Raw genomic sequence first — 26,561 nt, 5'->3', positions numbered from 1 at the left:
TATATTCTTCCTGTGTCTCTCCCATGGCTTAAAGCTTCTACCTGGCCCCAAGGCTACCTAGTATTTTATTGCCCAGACCCATGGCAGGGCCACCAGGCAGGACAGGGGAACAGGGGGGAGGACAATGGATACTCTTTCTTTTGTTTTTTTAAAGAAAAATGCAGTTTATTTAGAGCTTACAAAAAAAAAAAAAAAAAAAAAAAAAAAAAAGGAGCTCGGTCCCAAAAACGGCAGCCTCAGGGGCTTTAGTCTGAAGAAAGGTGTGAGGGCAAAGTCTGCATCACTTGCAATATATGTCCTCCATCCCTCAGCATACTCTAGGAGGCTCAGAAAGTACTGGATCTCACAATGTGAACATCCATTGGTGGATTTATATTATTAAATATACTCAAAATTAATTTACAATAAAAACAAAAGCAAAAAAAAAGTCTATTCTCTTTTTAGTCAATACTCCCAATACACTCTCTTCAAGTGAATCATCACCTAAGATCACTGACAGGGTTGCCAGATTTAGAAATCCAAACTGTACATTCTCTGCAAACAGCAGGTTACTGCCCTTGAGGAGATGACTCTCTCCACAGCTAGACTGAGGACTCACTCATCGAGTGCACTCTGCAGGCACTGGGCACCACACATGGTCACCGCCAGAATCTGCTCACAGAGTCACTCTCCAACTCAAGAGATGTACCTTGAATTTTGACTCATACACATGCACAATAAAGCGAGATGAAGATGTTGAAGAGCACCGGAACAAGTAAGTATGGCGGCCCGGTCAGGTTCTTAAAGAGAAAGGAGACGGCCATGACACCAATTCAGAGAAGAAAGAGAATGAGGGATACAGCCTTTTCACTATTTACCACATACACCTCTGATCCCAGCTCACTCCCTTTCGAGGAAAGAGAAAACAAGTTTATAAAAGTTCTGAAGAACAAAATGCCATGGTTTATTTAGATGTCAACATCTCTTTGCTTCTGTGCACGAGTTACCTTTTCTGGATAAGCGTCAGTTGCCACATATTGCTTGGTTTTCCCTTTACAAGACAAACAAGTTGAGGAAGCTGCCTCCTTCCCATTTGCCAAAGACGATAAAATGCAACAGCTGTTACCTAAGCAACCACTTAGATTTCAAAGGTATTCAGCCTAAATCTGTTATTTTCTCTAACAAAAAGGTTTTTTCCTCCCCAGGTGCTAATTACTGATTCATAAAGAAGCTACCAACAACAAATGAGTCAGGGGGCCTATGATACATCATGGTGGCAGAATCGGCCTCAAGAGGGAGTGGCATCCGAGCATCCTGATGCTAAGCCATTTCACTTCTTTTCACTATGGGACTTGAGAATACCTTCTGCTTACTATATGTTTTTCAAAGGCTACACACAAAATTTCTCTTTGAAGAAATATTTTCATTCCTGGACTTTGTGCACTGGTGCACTAATAAACATTTTAGGATAGAGTTAATATCATTTTGCATATTTTTCCTCTCAATAAAAGAGGCAGGCATGTTGGTTATTTGTCTAATCTGTCCAAGCTTCTCAAAAAATAGAGATCTTTGGAAAATAGAAATTATTCACTTGCAATGACAAAAATAAAAAGAAATGGAGACCCCAAAAGCATAACATATAAAAACAATCAGACTCTGAACAGCTCTACCACTGCAGGAAATATGAGATGATTTCAAAATCGGATTAAAAATATCATCAAATATTGAATTATGAAACAATGAAATGAGATTATCCTAAATCTTTAAAATTATCAGCTTTCAATTCAAAGGGGTTTATAAAAACAATAAGTCCTCTTTAAAAAAACTGTTTTAAAACCTTATTTTAACTCTACAGAATGGCTCAGTCCAAATGAGTTTCACAGTTTTTCTAAGCAACTTCCTTTACTTATTACCAAAACAGGTTTGGGATGTCATGACTAAGAACTTTTTAGTATTACTTCTCAAGGGGCAAGGTTCTGGTAAGTTTCTGCTATGTTGTGGTAGCATGTCTTCTTCAACGTATATTCTGTTCTCAACCAAACTTAACCAAGAGTTCCAATTACTATCAAGCCACCTCATGAAATTAACTAAAGCTGAAAATCTTTTAATAGTTTCGCTTTTGATATGGCAAGTATTAATTACCAAGGAAACCTCACAACCACGGAGTTAATTTGCCTCTGTGGATTAGAAGACATATATATATATATATATATATATATATATGACAGTACTGAGCCCTAATATAATGAACAATTCTAGCCAGGAGTTTTATGTGGGCCCAATTATTCAATAGAATAAGAAAAAAAATGTTACCCATGGATATCACACTCTTAAAACTGACATCGACTATATGAAATGTCCAGAAAAGGCAAATTTATACAGAGAGAAAGTTGACTAGTGGTGGGCTGGGGCTGGGGCTGGGGCTAGGGCTTAATTGTAATAGGGCTTGAAGGATTCTACTGGAGTACTGGAAATGTTCCAAACTGATTTATAGTGCTGGCTGCATAACTTGGTAAATTTATTTTAAAAAATCACTCAATTGTATCTTTTAAAAGATAGATCATGGTATAAATTATACCTCAAGGTGTTTTTTATACAAAGTGATAGGGTAAGCATTTGGACTTAGCATTTGGACTGGGACTGGGAATATATATTAAGGAAGTAACTAAGGGTATATTTAAATTCTAGTTTTGAGAATGTTGATCCTAGTACCTTCTAATAGCCTCAATTTCAAACAAGGGGATTAGCTAAGTTACAGTACTTTCATACATAAAATACATGCAGCTATTGAAAAAGATTTAGGGGAAACATGAAAATAATATAAATGTTTATCAATGAAAGTGGTACAGTGAGAGAAATTATGGTACAGCCATCCTATGAAAGTGGTTAAGTCCATACTAAGTATTCAATAAAAATGTGTTGGATTGTATACAATGACATGTGTAGAAATATGCTCAAGATATAGTGAGTGGAAAGAAAAAGAGATTAGCAGAACAATTCAGATTAGTAAAACATGAAAAATGAGTATGGATTATCTATGAATGTACTTGTGTTCATACATATATTTGGGAAGATAAACACCAAATTGTTGACAATGCTTAGCCCACGGGAGGGACACGATTTTCTGTCAAAATTCAAGGGAGGAATCTGGACGTATGCACACCAAGGATGGAATTCTACATGTTTTTTATGTTTTTTTTTTTTTTTGACTGTCTATTCTTTCTTATTGGAGAGGAAGGGTAGTATAGTGGCCAAGAAATTCTGTAGCCAGGTGGCCTATATTTAAATCCTGGCTTGCTGTGAGACCTTGAGCAAATTACTCAATTGCTCTGTGCTGTGAATTTATGTAGGAAAATAAAACAGCACCTACACTGTAGGTTGTGAGGGTTAACTAAGCATATTATGTATATAAAGCACTTAACATAAATACTCAGCATTAGCCCTCATCAGCATGTAGACCTAAATCTTATTAGTAAGAAGAAAACAACAAAAGCAGCTTTATTTTTGTGGGGGAAAAGTACTGAGATTAAAAACAGAAGCATTGAATTATTTGTTCCTTTATCACAAATATGTTCAATATTTGTATGTGAGGAGGATGTATCAAGCACTAATCAAACTCTGGACAGTTACAGGATCCTATCTTATGACCAACATTGATGCAACTAACTTCCAAATGGGCCGCCTGCAGGCCAGAAGGTGCCCAAACAGGAAACTCCCAAGGGCCAAGCTCAATATGTTGTGACCAACTCATAATCCCGCTGCCCAGGCAACTGTGCTCACTCATGCTGGTGATAATTAGCGTGTTGTGACCAGACAAATGGCAGAGGGCTCCTGGAACAAATAAAAAACTTAAATGCTGCAACATAAAACTAATAATTGACCTCAATGGGACCTGTGGCCTCATACTGGGGCATGCAATATAAACCAGGGTCAATTATGTTGTTACTTGAGCCAGCAATGGGCAAAATCATCAATCATCACATTCTAATAACAGAGTAAATTCTCTGCTTAAACCAGTGAGCTTTAAACTGACCCCTTTTCCCATTCCTTGTGTTCTAGGGTTGCTTTAAACTTTAATATTCTCCAACAGTCAACCTCTCAATCTGTGCAATACTTTTATTAAACTCTTCTTAAAGGAAAAACACATTTGTTGAGTGTTTACTATGTATCAAATCATTATTTTTCTCAAAACTCTTTCAATTAGGTATTTTAATCTGTTTTTATAAATTAAGAAAACTGAGGCTCAGACATAGTGTAATTCTTACAGCACTGAAAATCAAATGCAGATATGTCCATTTCAAAATCCCTCTAGCTTCATTCCAAAGCCTTTCACACTCTTTATTTCAAATGTAAAACTTTCCTCCAAAAGCTCGAACCAAAATATCTAACTAAAAATATCTCACAAAAGCTGCTGAAATTTCTTAAAATATATGTTTTTACATTTGTCAGAAAACTGACATTAAAATTTTATTTTTCATTTGCTTTGTTTCTCCCAGGCCAACTGGTTTTACACAAAGCAACAAGGTCTCACCCACTGACCCATCCTCATTCAGTTTAAGAAATCACAAAGGGAGAGAACCTAAGATGGCAGCTAGGTGAGACAGGACAAAAAAACACCTCCGTGAAAAATACTAGATAAAAGCCAGAAAGTGACCCAGAACACCAGTTCCCAGTGATGCACCAGCTGGACAAGGTCTGCTAAATCCACAGGGACCGTGTACTTGGTGAAACCGGGAGTCTGCATTCTGAAACGAGTGAGTGAGTTGGCTGAAAGTCCGGCGGCCGTGCTGCAGTGTAGGGAACTGTGGGTTGGCGTTTGGAGATGGACTAGTTCCTTTAAAAAAAAAAAAAAAAAAAAAAAAAAAACCCAGGAGCGGCTACGGTTAAGATGGTGAGAACCATGCAGTGAAGCATGGCGGTAGCGGACTGTGCCAACCTCTTGGTGTCTGGCATGGAGGATAGCCTACTGCTGATTGTCTCAGGGCCAGGTGGACAGAGCGGAGCCAAAAGGAGAAAGAAACCGTGCCCCTTGCAGCCATCTCCCTAGTGGGCGGGAGATGTTCCTGCCCGGGCCCAACCCACAGCCCAGAGCCACGTCAAGAAACCCAGTGTGACGGGGAGTTTTTCCTGCGGCACCACGCACACGCCACAACTATCGGCTGTGGTCAGTGGCCTTTGGTGCACCTGCAGCTGGTTGTCCCAGAGCTGGGAAGGAGGAGCTGTGCGAGGACGGGGACATTAACATGCCCCATTCAGCCATCTTTGCAGCGGGCTGGGAACACCCCTGCACGGCTCGGCGGCCCAGGGCTTCCCTGGAGGGCCAGTGCACAATTGTGATGTGGCACAGCCTTCCCTCGGCAGAGGTCCTGGAAGAGCACGGCTGAGAGGGGGGACCCGCTCGGAAATCCCAGGGATCCTACACAAATGCTGGGGACTTGTGGGTCAGCGGCAGAGACAATCTATGGCAAAACTGAAATGAAGGCTTAGACTCTTGCAACAGCCTTAAACCTCCGGGAACACCTGGGAGGTTTGATTATTAAAACTGCCCTGCCTCCCTAACCACCCAGACACACGCCCCACATTCAGGGCAGACAGCACCAACAACACACCCAAACTTAGTACACCAGTTGAACCCCACAAGAATCAGATCCCCACACACCACAAAATCAAAGTTGGGGAGAACTGACTTGAGGGGAATAGAGACTCGTGGACGCCATCTTCTGGTTAGTTAGAGAAAGTGTATGCCACCAAGCTGTAGATCTGACAAATTAGAGATCAGTACTTTTTATATCCGGAAAGAACCCTATCAAGTAAAGCAAATGCCAAGAGGCCAAAAACAAAAGAAAATCTTGAAGCATATGATAAAACCAGACGATACGGGGAACCCAAACCCAAACACCCAAATCAAAAGAATAGAAGAGACACGGTACTCGGCGCAATTAATCAAAGAATTAAAGACAAACGAGAGCATGGCACAGGATATAAAGGACATGAAGAAGAGCATGGCACAGGATATAAAGGACATAAAGAAGACCCTAGAAGAGCATAAAGAAGAAACTGCAAGAATAACTAAAAAAATAGAAGATCTTATGGAAATAAAAGAAACTGCTGGCCAAATTAAAAAGACTCTGGATATTCATAATACAAGATTAGAGGAAGCTGAACAACAACTCAGCATCCTTGAGGACCACAGAATGGAAAATGAAAGAACAAAAGAAAGAATGGGGGAAAAAAAATCAAAAAAATCAAAATGGATCTCAGGGATATGATAGATAAATTAAAACGTCCAAATTTAAGACTCATTGGTGTCCCAGAAGGGAAAGACAAGGGTAAAGGTCTAAAAACAGTATTAAAAGAAATTGCTGGGGAAAACTTCCCAAACCTTCTACACAATATAAATACACAAAGCATAAATGCCCAGCAAACTCCAAATAGAATAAATCCAAATAAACTCACTCCAAGACACATTCTGATCAGACTGTCAAATACTGAAGAGAAGGACCAAGTTCCCAAAGCAGCAAGAGAAAAGCAATTCACTACATACAAAGGAAACAACATAAGACTAAGTAGTGACCACTCAGCAGCCACCATGGAGGCAAGAAGGCAGTGGCATGACATATTTAAAATTCTGAGAGAGAAAAATTTCCAACCAAGAATACTTTATCCAGCAAAACTCCCCTCCAAATTTGAGGGAGAGCTTAAATTTTTCACAGACAAACAAATGCTGAGAGATTTTGCTAATAAAAGACCTGCCCTACTGCAGATACTAAAGGGAGCCCTACCAACAGAGAAACAAGAAAGAAGAGAGAGATATAGAGAAATTTAACAGATATATATAGAACACTACATCCCAAATCACCAGGACACACATTCTTTTGTAATGATCACAGATCTTTCTCCAGAATCGACCATATCCTGGGACATAAAACAAGCCTCAATAACTTTTTTAAAAAATGAATTTATTCAAAGCACATTCTCTGACCACAATGGAATACAAATAGAAGTCAATAACCATCAGAGACTTAGAAAATTCACAAACAACTGAAGGGTAAAAATGAAGGGGAGATGAAAACATTCCTGGATAATCAAAAGCTGAGGGACTTCATTACCAGTAGATCAGTCTTATAAGAAATGCTAAAGGGAACTGAGCAGGCGGAAAGGAAGGGACACTAAACAATTGACTGAAACCACATGAAGAAATAAAGATTTCCAGTAAAGATCATATGGTAAATATAAATATCAATACTACTGTATTTTTGATTTGTAACTCCACTATTTACTTCCTATAGGATCTAAAATACATATACGGTAATTATAAATCAGTGGTTTTGGACTCAATGTAAAATATGTAATTTTTGACAAGAACTACATAAAGGTGGGGGAATGGAGGAGTATAGGAACATAGTTTACGTCTCCTATTGAAGTTAAGTTGGTATCAAAGAAAAACAAGATTGTTATAGATTTAAGAGGTTAAATTTAAGCCCCACAGTAATTACAAAGAAAGTATCAGAGAATATGAGCATAGAGATGAAAAGTAGAGTAGGGGTTATGAGAAATAGGGGAAGGGGCAATAGATAGTTAAGAAATGAGTGTAGAGTTTCTGTTCGGGGAGAAGGGAAATTTCCAGTAATGGATGGTGGGAAGGTGCTAGCATTGCAACATTCCACATGTGATTAACCCCAATAATGGAATGCTAGGGAGGGGGTGGAATGGGAAGATTTAGGCTGCATATATGTTTCCACAATTGGGAAAAAAAAAAAAAAAAGACAGCCTAAATAGATAATGACAATTAAATGCCAAGGATGATCCTGGATGGGAGCTGAGGATGGAGGAGAGGAGACTCAAAGGGACACAGTTAGGATATAAGAAAGGAAAAAAAGGAAATATAGAATGTAAGCTTTGTATCAATGTTGAATTTCTTGAACTTCTTAGCTGCGCTTAATGGGATTGCATAAAAGAATGTTCATGTTCATGGGAAATGTATATGTGAATTATATTGCTTGTTCAAGGATGTGTACAGCTTGCTCTCATATGTTCAGAAGACAGAGCAATAGATGATGGATGATCGGGAGGGAGGGAGGGAGGGAAAGAAAGAAACAGTGTGACAGGATGTTAAAGTTGGTGGATTGGGGTATCGGGAGGAGGGTCAGGGTATGCTGGAGTTCTGTGCATGGGGTTTGTATTGTTTTTGCAACTGTTCCTGTAAGTTTGAATTTATTTCAAAATAAAATTACAAAAAAAAAAAAAGAAAAAGAAATCACAGAAACTTCTGCTTTCAGAAACTCATTTTTCAAAATATATACCATTGCCTCACTCATTTATCCTCCTGTAGAAAATGTCAAAGACAAATTCACAAATGCATATCTGTCAGCCTTATTTAGTCAACCTGATTTATAAGCTAAAGCTAAAGATGCAAGGAGGATCAAAGTGGTACAAAAGAAATCATCTGTGAGCTTTCCTTCAACAGAGTTAGACATTTTAAACACCTCCATTTTTCTTTCATTTCAATATAATGTTTAGAAAAGAAAATTGCCATTACCAGACTACAATAAATTTGTCTGGTCAAAAGACTAACTAATGGCATCATCTATCAATTATCTCATATGTTTGCCTGAAAAAGGATGCTATAAGAAGCACCATAAGCATTGAAAGCAAAAATGTCTGGTTCTCTAATGTTCTGGCATGCAATTATTTTTGCACAGAATGCCACTGAGCAGTAACAAAAGTCAAAACTTAGTATTCGCTTTCTCAAAAATAAATCTTTCCTATTGTAGGCATTTGGTTTCAGTAAACTCAAATTAACAGAATCAACAGCCTTCATGAAATTATGACGAGTAAACAAATCCATTAGACATCTTATCTCAGGTCAAATGGCATGAAAAAGTGGCTGTGATCCTACATGTCAAACCAAGAAAATATTATACCACAATATTAACCCTTACAGGATACCATTAAAAGGTTTTAGACATGTATGAATAAAGCATGTGAACACAGATTATTGGAATTGTCAGGAAGTCCATAAAGTCTTTTCTGGAGACAATAACCTAAATAAAATACAAGGCAACCAACCATTTTCCTGGGATTCACGTCGAACGTAAATTTCTACAGTGCATAACAAGCTGTTTGTATACTCAATTTTTGTTAAGAGAATTGTTTTAAATTTTCAAAGGGAATTTGCTCTTTGAAGAAATTTGGAGAGAAATGCATTCTTGATTTATTCATTAATTTAAAACCAGATTTTTTTATATGAGAGAGAGAGTTTTAACAATATTCTGCTTACAGGAGAACAGACATGATTATCTCTCACCAGCCAGTCTAGACAGATAATTATGTGAACACAAAGACAGAGGAGGTTCAACCACATAACCCCTGGCACCAATACACTGTTTCCATGTTCAGCATTCTATAAAACTTATCATGAGACTTACTTGTTTATCTTAGAACCCACCGCAGCTGTCTAAAAACTAAGTCTAATGAAGGTAGGAAATGAAGCATTCTGGATTCTAGGGGGTAGATACCAGGCATGCACACATTTAGTTGACTACAGCATCCCAAAGTGAATCTTCATGAGCTCTTTATTTCTTCTCATTCTCCCTCCAGCACCTCCTTGCCTCCATCCATGTCATTCATTCAACACATATTGTTCTTTGTGAACCAGGCACTATTCTTGGTGCTCAAGACACAGAGGTGAGCATTACCCATGACTTCTGGCTACAAGGAATGATCCCACCAGGTAGTTAAACCTGATATTTATGACTAGGCTGTTCATAAGTTCACTTGTTCTTAAGAGGCCCAATAACCTGCTGAGGGCCTTGGCAAATACACAGGGAAAGGAAACTGATGCCTATTACTCCTTAAGAATAATCTTGGTGTAAATAAGACAGTATGGGGTGTATAGGGGTATCAGAAACACTAGGAATAATGGGGATAACTTTTAGTCCCACTACAACTATGCAGCCTTAAAAACAGCAAAAATTTTGGCCAACTCCTCTGCCCTCTTCCCTTTCTCTTTCAAAAAAAAGAACATGTTTAATACTCCTTACATCAAAATAAAAGCAATCTTTTTAATGAATACCAAAAAAAGGAAGATAACAGGGGGGAAATATTTGCATATATATATGAAATAGGGCTAATGTCCCTAATTTACAATGAGCTCATAAAGTCAATATGAAAATGACAGGAACCACAAAGAAAAGAAAAGGAGGAAAAAGAAAGAAGAGGAAGGGGAAGAGGAAGAAAAAAGCAAAAAACCAAGTATGGGAACAGACAATTTACAGAAAGAAATTCAAATGGCCAATGAACCTATAAAAAGATCCTAAAATTCATTCATAATTAAGTATAAACTAAAAAAAAACAAAGAGATAACATTTTTTACTTGTCAGATTGGAAAAAAAAATATTAAAGCTTGGTGATTTACAGTACTAGTGAAGGTGTGGGAAAGATAGAAACTGTAAAAAAGAAGATCAGCATAACCTTTCTGGGGTATGATTTTGCAGTGTTTATCAAAGTTTAAAATGCATTTACCCTCTGACCTAGCAAGCAATGCAACTCTTAGGAATTTAAGTTACATGTATACCAGTGAGATGTTTATCCCAAAGTATTTACATAATGGCAGATGCAATAACTCCAATAGCTAAATACCACCTCACAAACTACCTAGCAATTACCAAAATATCCAGAAATAAAGGCAAAGGTGAAATCAATTATTGTGTATCCATACAATGAAATATAGTACAACATTAAAATGAATAAGGAAGATTTGTGTATGTTAATGAGAAAGATCTCTAAAATACATTAGGGAAAGTACAAAAAAAGCTACAGAAAAATATGCATAATGTAAACCCTTTATTTAAAAAATGTAAAAAAGCAGAGAACTAGGTAGATATAGATATGTGCCAAAAATATTCTTTTTCCTAGAAGAAATTACAAGAAATATAATAATAGTTACATTTGAGAGGAGGCTTTTACTTCTCTTTCTGTACCTTTGGATACCATCTGAATACTAACTATGTATATGCATCGTTTTTATTTATCTTCACTGCCATCATGAGTTACATGAATATAAGATTTTAGGTAATTTTCTTCTCTCTTTATACTTCTATTTTTCAACAAAATCTAGTAATAATAATATACATACACACACAAAATTTAAAGGATTTATAAGACTTAACATCTAACTTCCCAAAATATGCTTACTAACACAACAAAATGAGAAATGAAGTAAAGAAAAAGAAGGTAACATAGATGGAGATAGACTAAGTATCAACTTGGGTCCAAGGAAAAGGCTGATATTTCTCCCTTTCTAATGTTTTAAACCAAATGATAAATTATGCATTGTATGGTGTTATGGAGCAAGAAGCCACAAAGTATTCTCAGAGTTCAAAGACGTGGAATGTGGAAAACAATCTGGAGGGAAAAGATTTTTAAAGCACTTCTGGAAGAACTATTCTCCCAAATTCACAAGGAAGCAGTAAAGAAATGCACATGCAAACCAAACAAAAGGCCTATCTCAGACAAATAAAAGCATAATCCTAGAACGTGTTATGAAATCCTTTGGCAAATGTTTAGAAAGTCTAAGAAGTAAAATCCCAAATTGAATTATTTTACATGCATTTGTAATTCTAGGTTGTGCCACATATCTTCTTCACAGGCATTAAACAAAAAGCCTGAAACGTCAGTTAGCTGGAGGTCATTACAGAAACATGGCTCCAATTCCTGATTACCCATACATTACCCAGATTAAAGAGAGAAACAATACAAAATAAAATTCAAGCGACAATCTTCAATAGTTCCTTAATGATGAGTCATCTATGGATAACACAGGTAATAAAATCTTATTTCAAAACCCTACACAAAGTTAATTTTCAGAGGAAAATGATGAGGCACCATTGGGGGAAAAAATAAAAACTACCCAAATACGTATACATCATATGTAATTGCCCGGCTGAACAAAAGAAATAAAAAGGCTCTGAGAAGGGTGGAATTTTTTTCTCCCTGTGCCAGTTACCAGTTTACTGCCTCTCAGCTCCACATTTACCCTTCACTGTCTGATCTATGAAAATGGATCTGGGCCTTTTTACATTTTTTTTTTTTTCATTTGCTAGCTAGCATAATGTTTTATTATGCTCTGTCAGTAGAAGATGCTGGAGAAACACTGCAGGAGGAAGAAGTTTTGCTTCTTGGTTCTGTTGTGCTCACCCAGCATGCTCCTGCAGAATGTCTGGCTTCTCCAGTTCCTGTTTCCTGCAGTAGGCTACTTTTCCAGTGCCCACTCCCAGCAGGTTGTGGTGGCATACCTTCAGTGGAACATCTCACCATGAACAGCTTTCTCTGAGATCCCAAAGAACAGATTTTCAGTAAGGTCTAGAGGGTAGATTTTTAGCAAGTTGAGCAGGCGTAGCACCACAACAACCTCTATGCCTTTCAGTAAGCCGTGGGCATGTCTTCTCCAACAAGGTTCGGCTCAAGTCTTGATCTCAGCTCTGAGTTGGAGTTGTGGGGTGGGCTTTTCCTGGATGCTCTATCTGAGCACTAGGAATAGTGGCTGTGCCCTATATCTGCTACTTCTATGTTCTTCAGAGTTCTGTTTCCTTGATACTAGCCAATCCCTCACTACTGCAAACCCGTTACAGTTAACAATTCTTTATATTAAACTTTCCCTGCTCAAACTACCGTGTAGATTTTGTCTCAAGATTGGACTCTGATTGATACTCTCCCTTTACCAATCTCCATTCCTGCCATAGGCCCCATGGCAAAGTACACAAGTGAGAGAGCAAGAATTTGCATTTTTTGAATGCTGTCACTAGCTATTTGACCTTACATTATTTAACCTCTCCTAAGTTTTCTCAATTCTCAAAAATATTGATAATGTATTATGTGCTATTTATAATATAACATTATGAGAATTAAATAAGCCATTATTGGTAAAATATTAATCCACCACATCTTATTATTGGAGTGAAAACCTACCTTAGCTAATCATAACTGAGGCTCTGTCCATATACAGCTGAGTGGCCCATGATCCAGAGATCAGAAAAAGTTACCATTTCACTCAGAGTAACTTTTCCAAGAACACAGACTTTTCAGAAGCCTATATTCTAGAGAAACAGCAAAAAGTCCACTCAAAAGAAAGTATGAATAAAGAAAACAGCAGCATTATGGACAGAACAGTGAAAGAAGAGACAAGCCCAGTGGAGAAGTGTTTCTTTAATCAAAGTCCATACTTGTTCCAATGTCATCATACTATCTCCACTGGAGAGCAGCTCCCTAAGTGTACAGAATTGGAGAAAGCCTTCAGTGTCAGTGTTGACGCAAAACTTATTCAGCATGAAGTAATTAATATCAGGGAAAGACCTTTCAAATGTGAAGAATTAGTGGAAAACTTTCATGGACTAGCTTAATCAGCATTAAGATAGCTACCTTAGAGAGAAGGCCTATCAGTGTAAGAAGTGTGGTAAAGTCTTCAGCATTTAAGCAAAATTAATTTGGCATCAGAGACTTCAGAGCAGGGAGAAACCCTTCAGATGTGTGGAATGTGAGAAGAGCTTCAGTTATAGCTCCCATTGTATCATACATCAGACAATCCACAGTGGTGAGAAGTCCTATCAGTGTAAGGTTTGTGGGAAAGCCTTCAGCATTAATGGGAGTCTAAGTCAACATCAGAGAATCCATACTGGAGAGAAGCCCTATCAGTGCAAGGAGTGTGGAAATGGCTTCAGCTGTGGTTCTGCATTTACCACACAACAAAGAGTCCACACGGGGGAGAAACCATATGAGTGTAATGAATGTGGGAAAGCTTTCAATGCTAATGCAAAATTAATTCAGCATCAGAGAATATACACTGGAGAGAAACTCTATGAATGTAATGAGTGTGGGGAAGGCTTCAGATGCAGCTCCCAGCTTAGGCAGCATCAGAGCATCCACCCTGGAGAGAAACCCTATCAGTGTAAAGAGTGTGGAAAAGCCCTCAATAATAACGCAAGACTCGTTTAACATCAAAGAATTCACACCAGGAGAAACCCTATGTGGAAAAGCCTTTAGTGTCAAAGGGAAATTAATATAGCACCACAGAATCTAGAAAGGTGAGAAGCCCTACAAATGTAATGAATGTGGGAAAGCCTTCAGGTGCAACTCAGCTTCGGCAGCATCTGAGTCCACATTGGGGAGAAGCCCTATGAGTGTAAAGAGAGTGGAAAAGGCTTTCAGTGTGAATGCAAAACTAATGCAACATCAGAGAGTTCAGACTGGGGAGAAACCCTTTGAATGTAATGAGTGTGGAAAATGCTTTTCTTCAAAAAGAAACCTGCTAGATCATCACAGAATTCATACTGGAGAAAAGCCTTTTCAGTGTAAGGAATGTGGGAAAGTCTTTAGTATCAATGCCAAATTAACTCAGCCATCAGAGAATACACACTGGGGAGAAAACTTTCAAATGTAAGGAATGTGAGGAAGCATTTAGCTGTAGTTCTGACTATATTGTGCATCAGAGAATCCATACTGGATTCTTTTAATGCCCATTTAGTTTGGCATCAGAGAAGCCACATTGTGGAAAAACCCTTTAGATGTGTGGAATGTGGCAAAGGCTTCAGTTATAGTTCTGACTGTATTATACAACAGACTGTCCACACTTGAAAGAAACAGTATATATATAATGTGTATGGAAAAGCCTTTGGGCTTAGCTTCCAACTTAGCATCAGAGCGTCCACAGTGAAGGAATATCCTAATAATGAAAAAGACATAGAAAACTCTCAAGGTTAATGCTGAAATGGATAAAGTATCATCAGGTTCACCTTGGTAGAAAACCCTGAGAGGGAAATGAACGAGGCTGAGGTTTCACTTTGAAACGCATTTTTTTTCCTATTTTACTCAACTTTTAATCAAGAATGGATGACCAGTTAAAAAGTAACATCCAAAAATCTATTGCTTTTTTTTATACCAACAACCAATAAGGAAGTATAAAGAAAGAAAATATCTCATTTCCAACAGCATCAAGAAAAGTAGATTTTTCCAGGAATAAACTTAATAAATACGCAGGACTTATAAGGAGAAAATTATAAATCACCACTGAGGGCCACAAAAGGAAACCTGAACAAGAGAGAGACTTTGTTCCTGGATAGGAAAAACCACATTATAAAGATATTAAGTCTACCTAAATTAATTTATTTCTGTTGACAAGCATGCATCATTTTTGTAAAGAGAAGGAATAAAGTTTTCTTTTAAAAGAAGGAAAAAAGTTATCACTTCAAAAAACAAATCTCACAAAAGAGTAGAAGGAAAACACCATAAACATATTCAACCTTCACTTTTCAAGTTATTTTCACAATAAAATTATAAATAAGTCATAGCCAAAGGGAGAAAATATGCAAATGATTTTGCAATATTATTCAAACTATTTTCCCATTGAGGTGAAATTTCCCCCATCAAACTCTCCTCACCTCTAAATACCCCAGCAGTGGTACCTTCAAAAATAGGATTAATTAAACTGTAATGGATCCACATGCTAGGTTTTGAGCTCTTCTAGGGAAAGATCAGGTTGTATTCTTCTTTGGATGCCTGGCCTTGGGACCAGCGGCAACTTTACTAATGACTGGGAATAAAAATATTTACCTAATGGGGCAGCTGTGAGGATTAGAGATAAGGCCTGGCCACAGTGAACAGTTCTAAGTAAACAGTTACTGTTAGAGGACAAAATACAGGTACCGAAATGCACCAGTTTAGATCAGAAACCCTTGTCAATGATTTCGGATAATGAAAAATAGCTGAAGGCTTCCCATTGTGATTCCTGATCATTTCTCACTCACTTTGTGAACACATATCTACTGAATGCCTGCCCTATACTAGACACAAATTTACTACTATCATTAATCATCATATGAGTCAGGATAGTAGTGGACTCAGTGTAGAAAATGTGAAAATTAAGCTGAATTCAAAATCTCTATGAGATTACACTGAATTTAAGAAATATTGGGACAAAAAAGTTAATGATCCAAGGCTGACAGTATACCAGTTGATTTATTTTCAATTTCTGTATACTTGAGATGTAGTATTTTTCATTGCCAGTGAATCAAGAGTGATGTTTTTCTCAGGGCCTTTCACTTCTCCCTCATTCTGCCCAAAAAGGCAAATCCCAGGGATTTCAAGAAGCTAGCACTCTTGAGAAGTGGGTTACTCTAGACATTTATCAGATCTTATCGAACTCTCCCAAAAGACTCCTACCTGGATTCCCATCTACAGGAATCCTGTCTCCCATTTATCCCTCTTGCATGTGATACTAAGTCCCTCACCTTTCCCACTCCCTAAGAGAAAGCACTGACTCCCTTCTTTGTAATTTGGTTGCTACAAATCATGCACATAACTGTATTCTTTTAAAAACCAGAACAGAGTTTTCTATTAAAAAAAAAAAAGTCGAAACAATGTACTTCATTGGGTTTTGAACCAATTGGTTAAAAAAACAAAAATACACCCAATGTAGGAGAGCTCCTGACCCCAAGGAGAGTACAGACCATCTCAGGAGAGAAACACATTTAACGCAATTTGCTAAGTGATGTATTATATAATATGCCAATGAAAATACAGGTCAAGAAAATTCCTAAATACCTGAAGGAAGGAGAAGCATTAGGTAAAGTTTCAAGGAAAAGATGCATTTAAGCTGGGGCTTAAATCTTAGAAGATGAGTTGGGAATTTATCTCATACACAAGAAGTGCTCAGCTCAAGAGATACCAACTGGGTCAGTCCTGAGCCTGTTTGCCCTCATCCATCCTTTGCCCTTCCCTGGTGCTGCTCTACATCAAGTCCAGTGTATATTTAGCTAGTGTCTAGCATAGTACAGTCCAGCAGAACTTTCGCTGATGATGGAAGTGCTCTTCATCAGCTCTGACCATTTCAAATGTGGCTAGTGCAACTAAGGAATTGAATTTTTTATTTTAATAAATTTAAATATCCACTAGAGGCTAGTGGCCACTGTATTGGACAGCGAAGATCTAGCACAGGGTCATTTCTTTAATGGGGAAGAACTTCTGCTATTGCTGATGTTTTTGTGGGGGTTGTGGGGGGAGGGGATGTGTGGGTATAGAGAAAAGCAATGTAGAACTGTTAGACCTTTTATTCATTCTGTTCACAACTGCAGAATATTATAAACCCCTAGCCTACCTCCCCACCCCATTCACCCATCCACATGGACATCCATGTATATCCACATGGACGTACAATTTATTCCAATAACTTGGTTAACAAAATTCTCAGAGAAAAGGGATTGGAGGAAATTTGGGTGGTTCAGAAGGAGAGGTGTAGAGTGAGGGTCTAGACACAGGAGGAGGGGGAGGAACTCTGTTCGGAAAGAGGGGATGTTAGATTTTTGCTTTGTTTTTCCTATTCTGCAATAATCCCCTTATTTCCTATTGAACTTTCCCGATCCATTTTTTACCACTCTCCCCAAGATGGTTCTCCTAGTGTATTACTGGGACTACATGGTTTTCAGATAAACTGCCTCTATCTAACCCAGTATTGCAGAAACTATGAAAGACAACCACTTTGTTCTGGACTGGTGACAGCTAGTTTCTGGGCTCGCAATATTTAATCAATCACACCTATGACTTCTACATGGACATAGTCAAGGTAAACATCAAATTTCTAGATTTTTCTGAGAATTTTGATCCTAGAAGTAAATGCTGGCATTGAAACGCAGAGGGAGTAGCAGCCTGGGGTTCGCAAGGCAGCCGCGATGGAGGCACGACGGCCACGGCGACCATAGCTCTCAAGTATGAGTCCACCATTCCCACCGGCCTCCCCTCAGCTGGCCGGAGTGGGTCACTGGCTCGACTAGCGGAGCACACGGTCCCCCAGAGGCGCTGCAACCGCTATGCGGACCGGCGTGGGCCCTGGGACCCTTCGTGGAGGTTGGGGGGGGGGGGGGCCCGCGGGGCGGGAGTGTTCTTGCAGCACCCGCCCACCGATCATAGATATTTACCTGTGATGGTCTGCCCTGAGGAGACAGCCCTCCCACCTGAATCTGCCTGAAGAAAGAGCCACCCAGTCTCCAGCTTGCCCTGAGGAGACAGCTACCCAAGTTCCAGCCTGTCTTGGGGAAACAGATTTTTGACCTTCAGTCTGCCCTGAGGAACCTGCCATCCAACCTCCACCTAAAGAGATTAACTCTTCAGTGCATACTAAACCTGTAATCACCTCCCCTGAAAGGAGCCCTCACTTTCTGTCTGGAGAGATAAATCCTGTTTCAGCAGATGAAACTGCAACAGAATGTCCTGAGCAAACCAGCCTCTCCTGGGGAGTATATTCAGTGGGAATATACGAATATTAAAAGGATAGTCTTACATGAGTAGAGTTTAAGTACTACAGCTTCTGGAACCCAAACACCCAAGACACTATGTAGCCTACTATCCTGAGATAAAAGTACACATCACAAATCTATAAGTATCTTCATAACACAAAATCCATACTGAATTCTTCTACTCTGAAATTTTGGCTACGAACTACTTTGACCCAAGACTTCTGTAGCTGTTTGGTAATTTGTGCAATTTAAATGAGAATTTTAAGATAACTTACTAAGCAAAATAGGAATTAGTTTACCTTGTAATTGTACCCATAACAAAACAATGTACTCTAGTTTGCTTTACTTGTGTTTACATGAGTCACTCAGAACAGAACATATTTCCTATATGATTAAACACTGAATGAAACTCATTTTTTTCTCAACATTTTCTAAATGGAAAAAGAAAAAAAAAGATAATAGCATTATGATGGGCATCAGGCTTGTGCTGCAAGTCAAAGAGAAAAGGGTACTTGCAGTGACCACAAGAAACACTCACGAAGCCAGATGGTCTCGCAGTGCAGCATCATTTTGGGGAACTCGCCACAGTCCAAGGCTGGCCCTTAATCTTGCAAACTCATAAATATGATAATCCACCACTCAGGAAAGCATTCATGTTAACCAAGCTCACAGTGATATAAAAGCAAAAATGCAAATCTAATACATTATTCTGAAAATTATGAATCATTGTGTAACCTGGATATCAGTGCCTGCTGGTCAGCGTGTTTCCCAAAAGCACAACTACTTAAGGAGCCCAAAAGAGAATCAGAAGGATGCATGGTGGGCATGGAATAGAAACAGATTTTACAGCTTCCTGTGTGGCCCAACACTGTGCATTGTGAAGTTAAGGCAGGCTCGGTGGTGTTCAGTGATCAGCGCAAGATCACGCTTTAAGTCAGGTTTGGAACCTAGACAGTCTGGTTTCAAAACCTGACAGACAGCCCCACCATAGGGATAAGACCTATATATACAAAGACCTCTTAATCCTACACTGGGGCCAGGGTACCTTCTCCCACAGACAGTGCAAGAGACCTAAAGCCTCTTAAACTTGGTCCCCCACCCTTCTCGAAATTCTGCTTCTCGAAATTCCCCTTCAAATTCCCTTTCAGACCAACATGTTTTTACCAAATTGCAATTCTGCCCTAGCAGCCATTTAATCTCTTTACTTTGTCCATCTTTGCTGTGATCCATTCTTTACAGGTTTGTTTTATAGCTTCTCTTGGAGTTTAACCTTTTTTTCCAAGTTCAGAAGTGGGGGAAGGGAACTGCCTGTTGTCCCCACATGTATGGCCACACACCACTCTAGAGGCTAGGAGCCACTCCATAGTGAAATGAAGGCTTTAGGAATGTTAGGAAGTGGGGGGAGGGGCCTCAAAAAAAAAAAAAAAACTCTACTCACACCCTATATTTAAATTATTATAATAATGAATTAAACTCCAAGCTTAAACATGTTAAAAAATACAAGCTAACAGCCCTATAACAGGGTAATAAGGCGTATTATTCCACTGAACCTTAACATTTCAAATCTCTTTGTTCCTTCTATGTATAAGAATGCGTTTGAACCTTTTGGCTGAGACATTAGTTTCAAAATGCAGAGAAATCTAACTTTAGATTTGTTGATTCCGCACAAGTCTAGAATTTGGGATTTGGGCACCAAATACTGCAGAATTTCACCAAGCCAAGGTCCAGGAGCCTTTCAAATATGTAACTAGCCTTAAAACACTTACAGCAGCTCGTGGAATTTTCTAGTATCATCCATATCTGAGATATCAAAGGGATGGGGATGTACTAAAGTAGAGATCATCTATCAGATAGCAAGAATTGTGGTTACTGGCACCGTATAAAACTGTAATTTGCCTATTATCTGTTTTAGTTTATTTGTTATTCATCTGTCTTTTGACTTGGCTTGAATATCAAACTCTTCTCTTCTGACCCCATAGAGGTATGAAATGTTGTGTAACCAGGTCAGGGTTCTCTGCTAGAATTAATACTGCTTACCCAGCCACTTGGGGCAGCCTAAGACCGTGTGAGTCTGGAATATTACCTTCTATACCTGCTCAATCAGGTGAGTTAAGCTTGAGGTTAGCTTAATGAAGGCTTCCAAGCACTAACAGGGCTTAGTCTGTGTTATAAATTCACATATAAATTATGTGGCTGCTGTGCTTCACCTGGGGGCTGCCACTGTCATCTGGGAATTATCCCCATTGCTAATGATAAAGTATATACACCTTTAGATTTCATAAAACATTAACTCTCAAAGGCCCCTTCATAAACATACACTTAATGCTACTTAGTGATATTGCTAAAGCAAAGATTATTATTCTATTTGCACTAATAGAAACAGTTAGGGTTTCTCAACCTCAGTACTACTGACATTTTGGACAGGATAATTCTTTGTTGTGGGGGCTGTCCTTTACATTTAGGAGGTACAGCAGCATCCCTGGCCTCTCCCCACTAAATGCCAGTAACACACTCTTCAACCCCAGTTGTGACCATCAAAAAATGTGTGCAAAGCATTGCTAAATGTGTCCTGGGAGTTTAAATAGCACCTGTTGTGAACCACTTAATTAAGCTAGTTACCCAAGAATACACAAGTGGTTAAAGATTATACTATTAATAGGAAAGAGATACCCTAAATCATGGTTTAGAGGGATTCCTCTTACGGTAATCTACAGCTCCTCAAGAGAAAGTACTCGTTAGACTGGATGAAACATAGAGAATTCTAAACAACGATGACGTCCTCTCAGCTTCTCATCAAGGTAAACATCCTCAGTGCCTTCAACCACTGTTCCAATAAGTTTCTAGACCCTCTCCAAAACCTGATTAATCCATTCTGGACATGGGCCTTAAACCCAAACCCAGAAACATGCCCAACACTGTCTCAAGCAGTGGCAGTTGTCCTAGTACTAAAAGCAGTAGCAACAACAACAACAAAAAACAGCTAGCATGAAATTTACAAAGTGTCAGCCTCTGTATTAAGCACTTCACATGGATTAATTTACTCCTTCAATAGCCCTGCAAGGTAAGCATTATTATTATTTACATTTTATGAATGAAGAAACTGAGGCTCAGAGAGTTCAAATAACTTGCCCAAGGTCTGGCTCCAGAGTCTCTGCCCTTAACCTCTATCTGCAATGCTTCAAAGAACTGTGAGATATCACCTCCTTGGTTCTAAATACTCTATCTCTTCTAATGCGTGAGACTTTTTTTTTTTTTTTTTCCCCGCAGCTGTACCAAGTTGCCCTCTTCTAGGCTCATTACTAGCACCTTGCTCACTTCTGACAACAGTCTACTAATGATCCCTCTTTGGGTACAAGACAACACAAACTACTTGTCTATATTGCTGTCCAAGCCACATTTTTCCATCCTGAATGGAAGAATACACATAAGCACTTGGTTAAACGTTTTGCTGAAGAAGGCATACCAAATCTATGGCAGTGTCCTGGCATACCTGTCCAGTAATCCTATCAAAAAAGAAATGTCAATAGGAGATGAGTGATCCTTGGCATGGCATTATCACTTTTTTTTCTAGGTGACCTCAAACCATCTTTTTGATTTACAATTCTGCTAGATGCCAACATAAGCTCTGAATCTAGTTTCCAGAATTTACTATTTCTGCATTTTTGAAAATTGAGTCTTCTGGCACTCTTCCCTTTCACCACAGTTTCTCCAAACCAAGTGGTTTTATGATTACATTGGCATATTCTTTCAACATCCTCAAGAACTCAAGCCTTAAAGCAGCTAGAATTTAGAGAGGTTTAAGGAGGTGCCAGGGACATCCTTGCTTTGCCTAGGAAGGTGGGGGTTCTGGGCCAAATAGTGGGGATAATGAGACAGGGGTGTGAGCAATACCCTGTTCTGGAATAGATGCTTTAATTCGTGGTCTAAGAAGTTGGCATTGTACTCTTTTATGATAACATCCCTGTCCTAGTTTGCTAATGCTGCAGAATGCAAAACACCAGAGATGGATAGGCTTTTATAAAACGGGGGTTTATTTACAATTACAGTCTTAAGGCCACAAAGCATCCAAGGTAACACATCAGCACTCGGGTACCCTCACCGGAGGATGGGCAATGGCCTCCGGAAAACCTCTGTTAGCTAGGAAGGCAGCTGGCATCTGCTCCAAAGCTCCGGCCTCAAAACGGCTTTCTCCCAGGACGTTCCTCTCTAGCAAGCTTGCTCCTCTTCAAAACATCACTCCCAGCTGCACTCTCTTTTCTCCCCCCGAGTCAGCTCATTTATGTAGCTCCACGGATCAAGGCCCACCCCGAATGGGTGGGGCCACGCCTCCATGAGAACATCTCATCAGAATCATTGCCCACAGCTGGGTGGGGCACATTCCAAGCAAATCCAACCATCACCAAAATGCCTGCCCCATACAAAACCACAAAGATAATGGCATTTGGGGGACACAATACACTCAAACCGGCACAATCCCAGTAGGTGATCCAGCAGATGGGCTCTCAGAATTTGCTGCTGCTGGTGAGACACACTTAGGCTTTTCCACCTCCATCTAATAAGAAATGTTTTAGCACCCCCAGAGTGTTCCTTTCCTGACCTCACCATTCTTATACTAACCTAACTGCTAACATAAATTTTAAAACATTTCACATATAAAATACTGCAGGTGTACACTCATGCACAGAGGATTCAACTGTTGGAAATTCATGGATCCAGCAGCTTGGTTTTACAATTAGAGAAAGCGTGAGTTTCACTTCATAAGGAGCAGAAGACTATAAATATACAGAATTAAAAGGGTTTTAGAAAAAAAAAGGAGGAGAAAATCACAAAGTTGGTGACTATGAAGCATTCTCATGTATTATCAGGCTCATCAACAGTAGGGATTGCTCAGTTAATATTTGAAAAACCACAAGCTTCAAGAGTAAATACATCATTCCTTGAACTTTGATATTTTAACATTGGGGCAACAAGGAGCTTTTAAATCACTTACAAATCTGTTTTGAACCAAGAACTTCCTCTGGATCATTTCACACAGAAAACTCAACACTATTTCAGGAGCAATTGGAGCCACATGGGAAAAATAAACCTTAAATGCTACACTTCCAGTGTAAAATAAATTAACTAGCTGTGAAATTTGGAGGTTAGGTGGCTTTGCTTATGCTATTTCTTCAACTATAAAACAGAGACGATAATACTTCCCCCCTCTTAGCACTATTGTGAAAATTAAATGAGGTAATGCATGTTAAGCATCTCAATGCCTGGTAAAAGAAGGCCCTCAAATGTTAGGCTATGTTACAACTATTAGGTGAAACGCTAATAAAAATCCAAATGTAATTTCCTTTTAGGTTTTAGGCACATCTAGAGCTTTAATAAAATGCTTTCCCATTCTCACCACCTAAGGGGGCTTTTCCAACTATCTCCATGGACTTGAGAATAGTGGAAGTCATTAAGGTCATTTTTCTCAGTATCACAGACTATTTCTCAAAAAAAAAGGAAAAACAAAAAACAAACAAAAAAACAGGATCCCCAGATGTTACCCTTTACAAAGAGGCAAGTCAAAATCAAAGCAGCTGAGCTTAATAATTACCTTGAAAACAGTGTTACTGGAAGTTCAAAGAATAACTAATTAAAATTTCTTCCCAATTATTTTATCTATTGCATTTAGAAGTGATTTCTTCCTAGGAGTTCCCTTCATAGACCTAAAAAAGAATCAAATGCAAAGAACTTTACATTCTCTTTCTTTCTGTTTCTTTGTACAGTCTATACCTTCAAATGGCAGAAATGTATTATTAACTGCATAATTCATAATCATAAATTTTTAATTCGTTTTGCAATCTTCCCATAAATGTTCTATGCAACACAGTCATAATCACAAGCTTCTGCTTTTCCTGCCTCCTCTGGCCTCCCCACCTTCTTGTTACTTGCACCATACTAACTTCTATGCTGGTGCTGACTAATTTCTTACATAGAAGAGATTTCTCAAGAAGTTTACTAAATTTATTTCTACATAAATTTAGAAGTGATAACTCATAAGGGTTAAGAGTGGAATAATTATTTGTAGCATTCAGGGAAACAGAACTTAGGTTCCCATTTTGGCACAATTTAAATAACAACTAACACACAGAAACGGGGGGGGGGGGATATAAAAAGGCAAGTGCCATTCATTCTTCTCCCTGTATTTATTAATACAAATTCCACAAGAGCAATTACCTGGCTACACTAAATAGAGAGCAGGGCTGTGGAGTAAACATGCTTACTCCAAAACACAGAAGCACGTGCTTTCTATTGGCACTGAGCAGAGATCTCACCACTTCCGAATCACCCAAAGGAAAGAGTTCGCAGGACAGTTCCCTAAAAGTTAATAATCAAACTGTAAATACAATCCCACTCCCTCAAAAACCTCCATTAGGAAAGCCTGATAACCCCAAACTGAAACCACCCCCTGATCCCTGATTCTCAAATCACAGCAGTTAGCGTCACACAGTATTAAGAGCATTTGTTGATCCAGCCTACTCAGATCCAGACCCACCGTTTCAGCAACTGCGCTGAGCTTTCTCGGGTGTATTGCCTATTGCTGATCATTAAAGGAGAATCCATTAAAAACGAAGATTCCCTTTACTTCGCCGTAGTAGATGAAATGGCATTGGCTGCTGTACTGTGTTTTCAGGAAAGCGAGAGCGTATGATAGTTTCTTTCCTCAGGTCCCACCCTCTGTGAGTGCTACAACGCCTCCCCCAGAGAGAATTTTAGTGAACTACATCATCCAAGAAGGAATAACACGGCCTCTCCTCCTTGGAGGCAAAAAAGTTCCTGGGGCACCAAGTTTGCGCGCGACTCCGGCGCGCTGCGGGAGCATGTCGCCTGCCCAGGCGCCGGGAAGGCAAACGCGACAAGCCGCGGCCCCTGTCCGCTTCTTACCCGCGGCCTGCCGGGTCAGCTAGCGAGGACGGCAGTGTCGGGGAGCCTGACGCCCCGGGCGGCGGGCGGGCGAGCGGAATCTCTCCGAGCGAACAGCTGGGAGCAGAGGCGCTGGAGTCCAACCCCAAAGCCTCCAGCAAGGAGTTTGGCGGGTGTGTCCAGGCAGCAGAGGTTTTTTGGAATGCAGGGTGTGGTCCTCTTCCAGGGCAAAAAAGAAATGAGTCAGCCCGTTCTATCCTAACCAATAAGCATGTTCACTGTCGGTTAAGGCGGAACTTTCCGTTCTTGATTTATATCAGGCTTAGGAGCCTTTTACAAGCCTTTTTTTCTTTTTTTTCTTAAAGCCTTTAACAACTTCAGCGCAACTTCTGTAAAACGGTAGGTTACCTTTTTAAAACTTACGAAATAAAGATTAATCTTGCTATGATAAATAGGTACTTGTGGCTGTACGTTAATTTTTATTACTTAGTAAAAGATCCTGAGTTAGGAAGGGATCCTGGGTGTAGAGTGGATCCTGGGAAGTGGCATCAAAGCAGACCCCAATCTAACTCTGACACTGTATAACCATGAGCAAGTTAAATATCTGCAAAAAGAGGAATAAAATGCCACCTAATAGAGTTTGCTCACCAGATTACATGTAATAATGCATGCTAAGCATTCAGCACATTGCTTGACAGAGTAGACACTCAAAAAATGCTGTCTTGTCTCTGTCCTGAATTGTAATCCCCAAAATGGTAGATAAACTGGCCCATTATTTTTATTATTATTATTATTATTATTTTCTAGTTAAAATATCCAAAGAATTTTAAAGCTGAAAGAGTTCTTTAGTATTGCCTGGTCTAAGTCCCTTATTTAAGTGGTGAAAAAGGTTTTCGTTTAGGATTCTTGGATTTGAGATTCTTATTTATAACACAGAAATTTTATTCATAGCAAAAAAAGGGGGTTAAAATTGGAATGATTTAGTGACAGCTATAATTAAACCAATCTTAAAAAATAGTTAAGAGTGATTTTGGAAAATCTATTATTCATTCTATCTGGATCACTGTGCACGAAACATTATTTTGGAATAAAAATATTTAGAAGAAACTTTAAGAAGTTGGGAATTGGCAAATTACAGGAGACTGCTAGGTCCTGTGGACCTGTTAAAAAATGAGTGCTAGTGAAGGCAGAGAGATTCTTCCACAGGGGAAGAAGTTAAAAAAAAAAAAAAAATGTTATAAATTAACTTCCTTGGCTTTTGAAAAAATCTCCTGAGTTTATCTTCCTCATGTGTGTTCAGAGCCAGGCATTCCATTGGCCAAGATTTCTTCAAAATAGTAACAGCCAAAGATAAGATCTAAAGTAAAATCAAGGGCCCTCTGTAACAAGTTTTTTTCTTTT

General features: G+C 39.0%; 1 protein-coding gene and 1 pseudogene across 10 annotated transcripts in view; one reads left to right on the top strand and one right to left on the bottom strand.

Annotated features, from left to right (window-relative positions):
• The window catches only part of SGMS1 (sphingomyelin synthase 1), a 361,911-nt gene that overhangs the window by 108,517 nt on the left and 226,833 nt on the right, over window positions 1-26,561 (bottom strand). For 2 of the 10 annotated variants that reach the window (XM_037804102.1, XM_037804109.1), the window contains one exon: window positions 25,182-25,379. The exons of 6 other annotated variants lie outside the window; for them this stretch is intronic. The gene's annotated coding sequence lies outside the window, so the exon portion shown is untranslated. Of the gene's footprint in view, window positions 1-23,850; window positions 23,963-24,792; window positions 25,380-26,561 lie in introns of all 10 variants that reach the window. 2 more of the 10 variants (XM_037804105.1, XM_037804103.1) reach the window with 2 other exon arrangements.
• On the top strand, window positions 727-25,422 carry LOC119509912 (annotated as a pseudogene).

Source organism: Choloepus didactylus, chromosome 15, assembly GCF_015220235.1.
Source record: "Choloepus didactylus isolate mChoDid1 chromosome 15, mChoDid1.pri, whole genome shotgun sequence".
NCBI classification, from domain to species: domain Eukaryota; kingdom Metazoa; phylum Chordata; class Mammalia; order Pilosa; family Megalonychidae; genus Choloepus; species Choloepus didactylus.
This window is presented reverse-complemented; position numbering and strand designations above follow the sequence as displayed.